The following is a 12,495-nucleotide window of genomic DNA, read 5'->3' on the forward strand; positions in this document are numbered from 1 at the left end:
ACGTGCGCGAGCACATACAAATTCGACGTGCGCACGCACATACGAATGTTCGACGTGCGCACGCGCATACAAATTTCGACGTGTGCAAGCGCATACGAATTCGACGTGCGCTAACGCATACAAATTCGACGTATGCAGGCGCATACAAATTTTGACGTGTGCAAGCGCATACAAATTTCGACGTGCGCAAGCGAATACAAATTCGACGTGGGTCAGCGCATACAAATATTGACGCTTGCAAGCGCATACAAATTTCGAAAATTGCAGCCACATACAAATTCGATGTGCGCACGCGCATACAAATTTGACGTGCGCAAGCGCATACAAATTTTACGTGCGCAAGCGCATGCAAATTTCGACGTGCGCCAGCGCATGCGAATTCGACGTGTGCAGGAATATACAAATTCGATGCGCGCACGCGCATACAAATTCGACGTGCGCAAGCGAATGCAAATTTTGACGTGCGCAAGCGCATGCGAATTCGACGTGCGCACGCGAGTATGCATTACGACGTGCGCACGCGCATACGAATGTTCGACGTGTGCAAGCGCATACAAATTTCGACGTGCGCAAGCGCATAGAAACTCGACGTACGCACGCGCATACAAATTTCGACGTGCGCAAGAGCATACAAACTTCGACGTGCGCAAGCGCATACATATTCTACGTGGGCAAGTGCATACAAAGATCGACGTGTGCAAGCGCATACAAATTTCGACAAGTGCAAGTACATACGTATTCGACGTCGGCACGCACATACGAATTCTACGTGCGAACCCGCATACAGAATTCGTTGTGTGCACGCACATACAAATTTTCACGGTCGCAAGCGCATACAAATTTCGACGTGTGTACGCGCATACAATTTTCGACGTGCGCAAGCGCATACAAATTTCGACGTGCGCAAGCGCATACAAACTCGACGTGCGCACGCGCATAAAAATTTCGGCGTGTGCAAGCGCCTTCAAATACGACGTGTGCAGGCACATACAAATTCGACGTGCGCACGCGCATACAAATTCGACGTGCGCAAGCGAATGCAAATTTCGACGTGTGCAAGCGCATGCAAATTCGACGTGCGCACGCGAGTATGCATTACGACGTGCGCACGTGCATACGAATGTTCGACGTGCGCACGCGCATACAAATTTCGACGTGTGCAAGCGCATTCAAATTTCGACGTGCGCAAGCGCATACAAATTCAACGTGGGCAAGCGCATGCAAATATCGACGAGTGCAAGCGCTTACAAATTTCGACAAGTGCAAGTACATACAAATTCGACGTGGGCAAGCGCATACGAATTCGACGTGCGCATGCGCATACAAATTCGACGTGCGCCAGCGCATACAAATTTGACGTGCACACGCGAATATGCATTACGACGCACACACGCGCATACAAATCTTTGACGTGCGCAAGCATATACAAATTCGACGTGCACACGCGAATATGCATTACGACGTGCACACGCGCATACGAATCTTTGAGTGTGCACGCGCATACAAATTCGACGTGCGCAAGCGCATACAAATTCGACGTGCGCCGCCACATACAAATTTGATGTGCACACGCGCATATAAATTTCATGTGCGCAAGCGCATGCAAATTTTGCCATGCGCAAGCGCATACAAATTCGACGTGCGCACGGGCATACAAATTCGACGTGCGCACTCGAATATGCATTACGACGTGCACACGCGCATACGAATGTTTGACGTGCGCAAGCGCATACAAATTTCGACGTGAGCAAGCGCATACAAATTTTGGAGTGCGCAAGCACATACAAATTTCGACGTGCGCACGCGAATATGCATTACGACGTTCGCACGCACGTAAGAATGTTCGACGCGCACCCGCGAATATGCATTACGACGTGCACACGCGCATCCGAATGTTCGGCGTGCACAAGCGCATACAAATTTTGACGTGCGCAAGCGCATACAAATTTTGACGTGCGCAGGCGCATACAAATTCGACGTGCGCAAGCGCATACAAACATCGACGTGTGCAAGCGCATTTGAATTTCGACAAGTGCAAGCGCATACAAATTTCGACGTGCGCCCGCAAATATGCATTATGACGTGCGCACGCGATTATGCATTACGACTTGCGCACGCGAATATTCATTACGACGTGCGCACGCGAATACGAATGTTCGACAAGTGCAAGCGTATACAAATTTCGACAAGTGCAAGCGCATACAAATTTCGACGTGCACAAGCGCACGCAAAATCGATGTGCGTACGCCAATATGCATTACGACGTGCGCACGTGCATACGAATGTCCGACGTGTGCACGCGCATACAAAATTCGTCGTGCGCAAATACATAGAAATATGGACGTGCACACGTGCCTACAAATTTCGACGAGCGAAAGCGCATACCAATTAGACGTGCGCACGCGCATACGAATTCGACGTGCGCAAGCGCGTACAAACTTCGACGTGTGCACGCGCATACAAATTCGACGTGCGCAAGCACATACAAAGTTCGACGTGCACATGCGCATACAAATTCGATGTGTGCAAGCGCATGCAAATTCGACGTGCGCAAGCGAGTATGCATTACGACGTGCACACGCGCAAACGCATGTTCGACGTGCGCAAGCGCATACAAAATTCGACGTGCGCAAGCGCATACAAATTTTGACATGCGCAAGCGCATACAAAATCGACGTGCAACCGCGAATATGCATTACGACGTTCGCACGCACATACGAATGTTCGACGTGCGCAAGCGCAAATAAATTTCGGCGTGCGCAAGCACACACAAATTCGACGTGCGCCCGCGAATATGCATTACGACGTGCGCACGCGATTATGCATTACGACTTGCGCACGCAAATATTCATTACGACGTGCGCACGCGAATACGAATGTTCGACGTGCGCACGCGCATACAAATTTCCACGTGCACAAGCGCATACAAATTCGATGTGCGTACGCGAATATGCATTACGACGTGCGCACGTGCATACGAATGTCCAACGTGAGCATGCGCGTACAAATTTCGACTTGTGCACGCGCATACAAATTCGACGTGCGCGAGCACATACAAATTTCGACGTGCGCTCGCGCATACAAATTCGACGTGCGCAAGCGCATGCGAATTCGACGTGCGCAAGCACATACAAATTTCCACATGGGCAGGCACATACAAATTCGACGTGCGCACGCGCATACAAATTCGATGTGCGCAAGCGCATGCAAATTTCGACGTGCGCAAGCCCATGCAAATTCGACGTGCGCACGCGAGTATGCATTACGTCGTGCACACGCGCAAACGCATGTTCGAGGTGCGCAAGCGCATACGAATGTTCGACGTGCGCAAGTGCATACAAATTTCGACGTGCACAAGCGCGTACAAATTCGACGTTCGCACGCGAATATGCATTACGACGTTCCCACGCACATACGAATGTTCGACGTGCGCACGCACGTTCGAATGTTCGACGTGCGCACGCGCATACGAATTTCGACGTGCACAAGAGCGTACAATTTCGACGTGCGCACGCGAATATGCATTACGACGTTCGCACGTGAATATGCATTACGATGTGCGCACGCGAATGTGCTATACGACATGCGAACGCGCATACGAACGTCTGAAGTGCACACGCGCATACAAATTTCAATGTGCACAAGCACACAGAAATTTCGACGTACGCACGCGCATACAAATTTCGACGTGCGCAAGCCCATAGAAATTCGGCGTGCGCACGCGCATACAAATTCGACATGCGCAAGCGCATAGAAATTCGACGTTCTACGTGAATATGCATTACGACGTGCAACCGCGCATACGAATGTTTGACGTGCGCAAGCACATAAAAATTTCCGACGTGCGCAGGCGCATACAAATTCGACGTGTATAACCGCATAAAAATTTCGACGTCGGCAAGTGCAAAAAAATTTCGGTGTGCGCAAGCGCATACAAATTCGACGTGCGCCCGCGACTATGCATTACGATGTGCGCACGCGATTTTGAATTACGACTTGCGCACGCGAATATTCATTACGACGTGCGCACGCGAATACGAATGTTCGACGTGCGCACGCGCATACAAATTTCGACGTGCACAAGCACATACAAATTCGATGTGCGTACGCGAATATGCATTATGACGTGCGCACGCGAATATGCATTACGACGTGTGCACGTGCATACGAATGTCCGAAGTGCGCAAGCACATACAAATTTCCACATGGGCAGGCACATACAAATTCGACGTGCGCACGCGCATACAAATTCGATGTGCGCAAGCGCATGCAAATTAGACGTGCGCACGCGCATACGAATTCGACGTGCGCGAGCGCGTACAAATTTTGACGTGTGCACGCGAATATGCATGTTGACGTGCGCGAGCACATACAAATTTTAACGTGCGCACGTGCATAAAAATTCGATGTGCGCAAGCGCATGCAAATTACCACGTGCGCAAGCGCATGCCAATTCGACGTGCGCAAGCGAGTATGCATTACGACGTGCACACGCGCAAACGCATGTTCGACGTGCGCACGCGCATACGAATGTTCGACGTGCGCAAGCGCATACAAATTTCGACGTGCGCAAGCGCATACAAATTTTGACATGCGCAAGCACACACGAATCGACGTGCACCCGCGAATATGCATTAAGACGTTCGCACGCACATACGAATGTTCGACGTGCGCAAGCGCAAAAAACTTTCGCCGTGCACAAGCACATACAAATTCGACGTGCGCCCGCAAATATGCATTACGACGTGCGCACGCGATTATGCATTCCGACTTCCGCACGCGAATATTCATCACGACGTGCGCACGCGAATACGAATGTTCGACGTGTGCACGCGCATACAAATTTCGACGTGCGCAAGCGCATACAAATTCGACGTGCGCAAGCGGATACAAATATCGACGTGTGCAAGCACATACAACTTTCGACAAGTGCAAGCGCATACAAATTGTACGTGCTCACGCACATACAAATTCAACGTGCGCACCCGCATACAGATTTCGACGTGCGCATACGCATACAAATTTGACGTGTGCAAGCGCATACAAAGTTTGACGTGTGCACGCGCATACAAATTTCGACGTGTGCAAGCGCATACAAGTTCGACGTGCGCACACGCATACAAATTCGACGTGCACAAGCGCATACAAATTCGATGTGTGCAGGCACACACAAATTTGACGTGCGCAAGAGCATACAAATTCGATGTGCGTACGCGAATATGCATTATGACGTGCGCGCGCGAATATGCACTATGACGTGCGCACGTGCATACGATTGTCCGACGTGTGCACGCGCATACAAATTTCGACGTGCGCAAGTGCATAGAAATTTTGACGTGCACACGCGCACACAAATTTCGACGTGCGCAAGCGCATACAAATTCGAAGTGCGCACGTGCATACAAATTCAATGTGCGCAAGCGCATGCAAACTTTGACGTGCGCAAGCGCATGCAAATTCGACGTGCGCATGCGAGTATGCATTACGACGTGCGCACGTGCATACGAATGTTCGACGTGTGCACGCGCATACAAATTTCGACGTGTGAGAGCGCTTACAAATCCGACGTGCGCACGCGAATATGCATTACGACGTGCACATGCGCAAACGAATGTTCGACGTGCGCACGCGCATACAAATTTCGACGTGCGCAAGCGCATACAAATTCGACGTGCGCACGCGCATACAAATTCGACGTGCGCAAGCGCATACAAATACGACGTGTGCAAGCACATACAAATTTCCACGTGTGCAGACACATACAAATTCGACGGGTGCACGCGCATACAAATTCGACGTGTGCAAGCGCATACAAACTCGACGCGCACACGTGAATATGCATTACGACGTGCACACGCGCATAAGAATGTTCGACGTGCGTACGCGCATAGAAATTTCAACGTGCGCACGCGCATATGAATTCGACGTGCTCCAGCGCATACAAATTCGACGTGCGCTAGCGCATAAAAATTCGACGTGCGCAAGCGCATACAAATTCGACGTGCGCAAGCGCATACAAATTTCCACGTGTGCAGGCACATACAAATTAGACGTGCGCACGCGCATACAAATTCGATGTGCACAAGCGCATGCAAATTTCGACGTGCGCAAGCGCATGCAAATTCGACGTGCGCACGCGAGTATGCATTACTACGTGCGCACGCGCATACGAATTTTGACGTGCGCAAGCGTATACAAATTTCGACGTGTGCAAGCGTATGCAAATTCGACGTGCGCATGCGCATACAAAATGGACGTGCGCAAGCGCATTGAAACTCGATGTGCGTACCGATTATGCATTACGACGTGCGCACGCGAATATGCATTACGACGTGCGCACGTGCATACGAGTGTCCGGCGTGTGCACGCGCATACAAATTTCGACGTGCGGAAGCCAATAGAATTTTCGACGTGCGCACGCGCATAGAGATTTGACTTTCGCACGCGCATACAAATTCGACGTGCGCAAGCGCATACAAATTCGACGTGCGCAAGCGCATACAAATTTCTACGTGTGCAGGCACATACAAATTAGACGTGCGCACGCGCATAAAAATTCAATGTGCACAAGCGCATGCAAATTTCGACGTGCGCAAGCGCATGCAAATTCGACGTGTGCACGCGAGTATGCATTACCACGTGCGCACGCGCATACGAACGTCCGGGGTGCGGACGCGCATACAAATTTCGACGTGCGCAAGCACATGGAAATTTCGACGTACGCACGCTCATACAAATTTCGACGTGCGCAAGCGCATACAAATTTTGACATGCGCAAGCGCATAGAAATTCGACTTGCGCACGCGCATACAAATTCGACATGCGCACGCGCATACAAATTCGACATGCGCAACCGCATAGAAATTCGACGCTCTACGTGAATATGGATTACGACGTGCAACCGCGTATACGAATGTTTGACGTGCGCAAGCGCATACAAATTTCGACGTGTGCAAGCGCATACAAATTTGACGTGCGCACGCGCATGCAAATTTCGACGTGCGCATGCGCATACAAATTTCGACGTGCGCAAGCACATCAAATTTCGACGTGCGCACGCGCATACAAATTCGATGTGCGCAAGCGCATGCAAATTTCGACGTGCGCAAGCGCATGCAAACTCGACGTGCGCAAGCGAGTATGCATTACGACGTTCGCACGCACATACGAATGTTCGACGTGCGTACGCGCATACAATTTTCGACGTGCGCGCATACAAATTTGGACGTGTGCAAGCGCATACGAATTCGACGTGCACACGCGAATATGCATTTTGACGTGCGCAAGCGCATACAAATTTGCATACAAAAGCGCTTACAAAAGCGCATAGGTGCGCAAGCGCATACGAATGTTCGATGTGCGCACGCACATACGAATGTTCGACGTGCGTACGCGCATACAAATTTCGACGTGCGCAAGCGCAAAAAAAATTTCGGCGTGCGCAAGCACACACAAATTCGACTTTCGCCCGCGAATATGCATTACGACTTGCGCACGCGATTATGCATTACGACTTGCGCACGCAAATATTCATTACGACGTGCGCACGCGATAACGAATGTTCGGCGTGTGCAAGCGCATACAAATTTCTACGTGCACAAGCGTATACAAATTCGATGTGTGTACGCGAATATGCATTACGACGTGCGCCCGCGAATATGCATTACGACGTGCGCACGTGCATACGAATGTCCAACGTGTGCACGCACATACAAATTTCGACGAGCGCACGCGCATACCAATAAAACGTGCGCACGCGCATACGCATTCGACGTGCCCAAGCGCGTACAAATTTCGACGTGTGCACGCGCATACAAATTCGACGTGCGCAAGCACATACAAATTTCGACGTGCGCTCGCGCATGCAAATTCGAGGTGTGCAGGCACATGCAAACTCGACGTGCGCAAGCGAGTATGCATTACGACGTGCACACGCGAAAACGCATGTTCGATGTGCGCACGCGCATACAAATGTTCGACGTGCGCATGCGCATACAAAATTCGACGTGCGCAAGCGCATACAAATTTTGACATGCGCAAGCTCATACAAATTCGACGTGCACCCGCGAATATGCATTACGACGTTCGCACGCACATACGAATGTTCGACGTGCGCAAGCGCAAAAACATTTCGGCGTGCGCAAGCACACACAAATTCGACGTGCGCCCGCGAATATGCATTACGACGTGCGCACGCGATTATGCAATACGACTTGCGCACGCAAATATTCATTACGACGTGCGCACGCGCATACAAATTTCGACGTGCACAAGCGCATACAAATTCGATGTGTGTACGCGAATATGCATTACGACGTGCGCACGCGAATATGCATTACGACGTGCGCACGTGCATATGAATGTCCAACGTGTGCACGCGCATACAAATTTCGACGAGCGCAAGCGCATACCAATAAAACGTGCACACGCGCATAAAAATTCGACGTGCGCAAGCGCGTACAAATTTCGACGTGTGCACGCGCATACAAATTCGACGTGCGCAAGCACATACAAATTTCGACGTGTGCTCGCGCATACGAATGTTCGACGTGCGCAAGCACATACGAATTTCGACGTGCGCAAGCGCATACAAATTTCTACGTGCGTCCGCGAATATGCATTACGACGTTGGCACGCACATACGAATGTTCGACGTGCGCACGCATGTACGAATGTTCGACGTGTGCACGCGCACACGAACGTCCGATGTGCGCACGTGCATACAAACTTCGACGTGCGCAAGCACATAGAACTTTCGACGTACGCACGCGCATACAAATTTTGACGTGCGCAAGCGCATAGAAATTCGACGTGTGCACGCGCATAGAAATTTCGACGTGCGCGCGCGCATACAAAGTTTGACGTGCACAAACGCATACAAATTCGACATGCGCAAGCGCATAGAAATTTCACGTGCACACACGAATATGCATTACGACGTGCACACGCGCATACGAATGTTCGACGTGCGTACGCACATAAAAATTTCGACGTGCGCAAGCGCATACAAATTGCGACGTGCGCAAGCGTATACAAACTTCGACGTGCGCACGCGAATATGCATTACGACGTTTGCACGCACATACAAATGTTCGACGTGCCAGCATACAAATTTGACGTGCGCACGCGCATACAAATTTGGACGTGTGCAAGCGCATACGAATTCGACGTGCACACGCGAATATGCATTTTGACGTGCGCAAGCGCATACGAATGTTCGATGTGCGCACGCACATACGAATGTTCGACGTGCGTACGCGCATACAAATTTCGACGTGCGCACACGCATACAAATTTGACGTGTGCAAGCGCATACAAAGTTTGACGTGTGCACGCGCATACAAATTGCGACGTGTGCAAGCGCATACAAGTTCGACGTGCGCACACGCATACAAATTCGACGTGCACAAGCGCATACAAATTCGATGTGTGCAGGCACATCCAAATTTGACGTGCGCAAGCGCATAAAAATTCGATGTGCGTACGCGAATATGCATTACGACGTGCGCGCGCGAATATGCACTACGACGTGCGCACGTGCATACGATTGTCCGACGTGTGCACGCGCACACAAATTTCGACGTGCGCAAGTGCATAGAAATTTCGACGTGCACACGCGCACACAAATTTCGACGTGCGCAAGCGACTACAAATTCGTAGTGCGCACGTGCATACAAATTCAATGTGCGCAAGCGCATGCAAATTTTGACGTGCGCAAGCGCATGCAAATTCGACGGGTGCACGCGCATACAAATTCGACGTGCGCAAGCGCATTAAAATTCGATGTGCGTACCCATTATGCATTACGACGTGCGCACGCGAATATGCATTACGACGTGCGCACGTGCATACGAATGTTCGACGTGTGCACGCGCATACAAATTTCGACGTGTGAGAGCGCTTACAAATTCGACGTGCGCACGCGAATATGCATTACGACGTGCACACGCGCAAACGAATGTTCGACGCGCGCACGCGCATACAAATTTCGACGTGCGCAAGCGCATACAAATTTTGACGTGCGCACGCGCATACAAATTCGACGTGCGCAGCGCATACAAATTCGACGTGTGCAAGCACATACAAATTTTCACGTGTGCAGACACATACAAATTCGACGGGTGCACGCGCATACAAATTCGACGTGCGCAAGCGCATGAAAATTCGATGTGCGTACCCATTATGCATTACGACGTGCGCACGCGAATATGCATTACGACGTGCGCATATGCATACGAATGTCCGACGTGTGCACACGCATACAAATTTCGACGTACGCAAGCCAATAGAATTTTCGACGTACGCACGCGCATAGAGATTTGACTTTCGCACGCGCATACAAATTCGACGTGCGCAAGCGCATACAAATTTTACGTGCGCAAGCGCATACAAATTTCTACGTGTGCAGGCACGTACAAATTAGACGTGCGCACGCGCATACAAATTCGATGTGCACAAGCGCATCCAAATTTCGACGTGCGCAAGCGCATGCAAATTCGACGTGTGCACGCGAGTATGCATTACCACGTGCGCACGCGCATACGAACGTCCGTGGTGCGGACGCGCATACAAATTTCGATGTGCGCAAGCACATGGAAATTTCGACGTACGCACGCGCATACAAATTTCGACGTGCGCTCGCGCATACAAATTCGATGTGTGCAAGCGCATGCGAATTCGACGTGCGCAAGCGAGTATGCATTACGACGTGCACACGCGCAAACGCATGTTCGACGTGCGCACGCGCATACGAATGTTCGACGTGCGCAAGCGCATACAAAATTCGACGTGCGCAAGGGCATACAAACTTTGAGATGCGCAAGCGCATATAAATTCGACGTGCACCCGCGAATATGCATTACGACTTGCGCACGCGAATATTCATTACGACGTGCGCACGCGAATACGAATGTTCGACCTGCGCACGCGCATACAAATTTCTACGTGCACAAGCGCACACAAATTCGATGTGCGTACGCGAATATGCATTACGACGTACGCACGTGCACACGAATGTCCGACACGTGCACGCGCATACAAATTTCGACGTGCAAATTTCCACATACAAATTTCCACATGTGCAGGCACATACGACGTGCACAAGCGCGTACAAATTCGACGTGTGCACGCGAATATGCATTACGACGTGCGCACGCGAATATGCATTACGACGTGCGCACGCGAATATTCATCACGACGCGCGCACGCGAATAGGAATGTTCGACGTGCGCAAGCGCATACAATATTCGACATACACAAGCGCATACAAATTTCGACGAGCGCATGCGCATACCAATTAGACGTGCGCACGCGCATACGAATTCGACGTGCGCAAGCACGTACAAATTTCGACATGTGCACGCGCATACAAATTCGACGTGCACCCGCGAATATGCATTACGACGTGCGCACGCGATTTTGCATTACGACTTGCGCACGCAAATATTCATTACGACGTGCGCACGCGAATACGAATGTTCGACGTGTGCACGCGCATACAAATTTCGGCGTGCACAAGCACATACAAATTCGATGTGCGTACACGAATATGCATTATGACGTGCGCACGCGAATATGCATTACGACGTGCGCACGTGCATATTAGTGTCCGACGTGTGCACGTGCATACAAATTTTGACGTGCGCAAGCACATAGAAATTTCGACGTGCACACACGCCTACAAATTTCGACGAGCGCCAGCGCATACCAATTAGACGTGCGCACGCGCGTAAAAATTTCGACGTGTGCACGCGAATATGCATGTTGACGTGCGCAAGCGCATACAAATTCTAACGTGCGCACGCGCATAAAAATTTGATGTGCGCAAGCGCATGCAAATTTCGACGTGCGCAAGCGCATGCAAATTCGACGTGCGCAAGCTAGTATGCATTATGACGTGCACACGCGCAAACGCATGTTCGACGTGCGCACGCGCATACGAATGTTCGACGTGCGCAAGCGCATACAAATTTCGACGTGCGCAAGCGCGAAAAAATTCGACGTGCCTCGCGAATATGCATTGCGACGTGCGCACGCGATTATGCATTGCGACTTGCGCACGCGAATATTCATCACGAAGTGCGCACAAGATTACGAATGTTCGACGTGCGCACGCGCATACAAACTTTGACGTGCACAAGCGCATACAAATTTCGACGAGCGCATGCGCATACCAATTAGACGTGCGCACGCGCATACGAATTCGAAGTGCGCAAGCGCGTACAAACTTCGACGTGTGCACGCGCATACAAATTCGACGTGCGCAAGCACATACAAATTTCGACGTACGCACGCGCATACAGATTCGACGTGCGCACGCGAATATGCATTACGATGTGCGCACGCGAATATGCATTGCGACTTGCGCACGCGCATATGAACGTCCGACGTGCGCACGCGCATACAAATTTCGACGTGCGCAAGCACATAGAAATTTCGACGTACGCACGCGCATACAAATTCAACGTGCGCAAGCACGTACAACTTTCGACGTGC

The sequence above is a fragment of the Rhipicephalus microplus genome, chromosome 9 (genome assembly GCF_043290135.1).
Source record: "Rhipicephalus microplus isolate Deutch F79 chromosome 9, USDA_Rmic, whole genome shotgun sequence".
Lineage (NCBI taxonomy): Eukaryota > Metazoa > Arthropoda > Arachnida > Ixodida > Ixodidae > Rhipicephalus > Rhipicephalus microplus.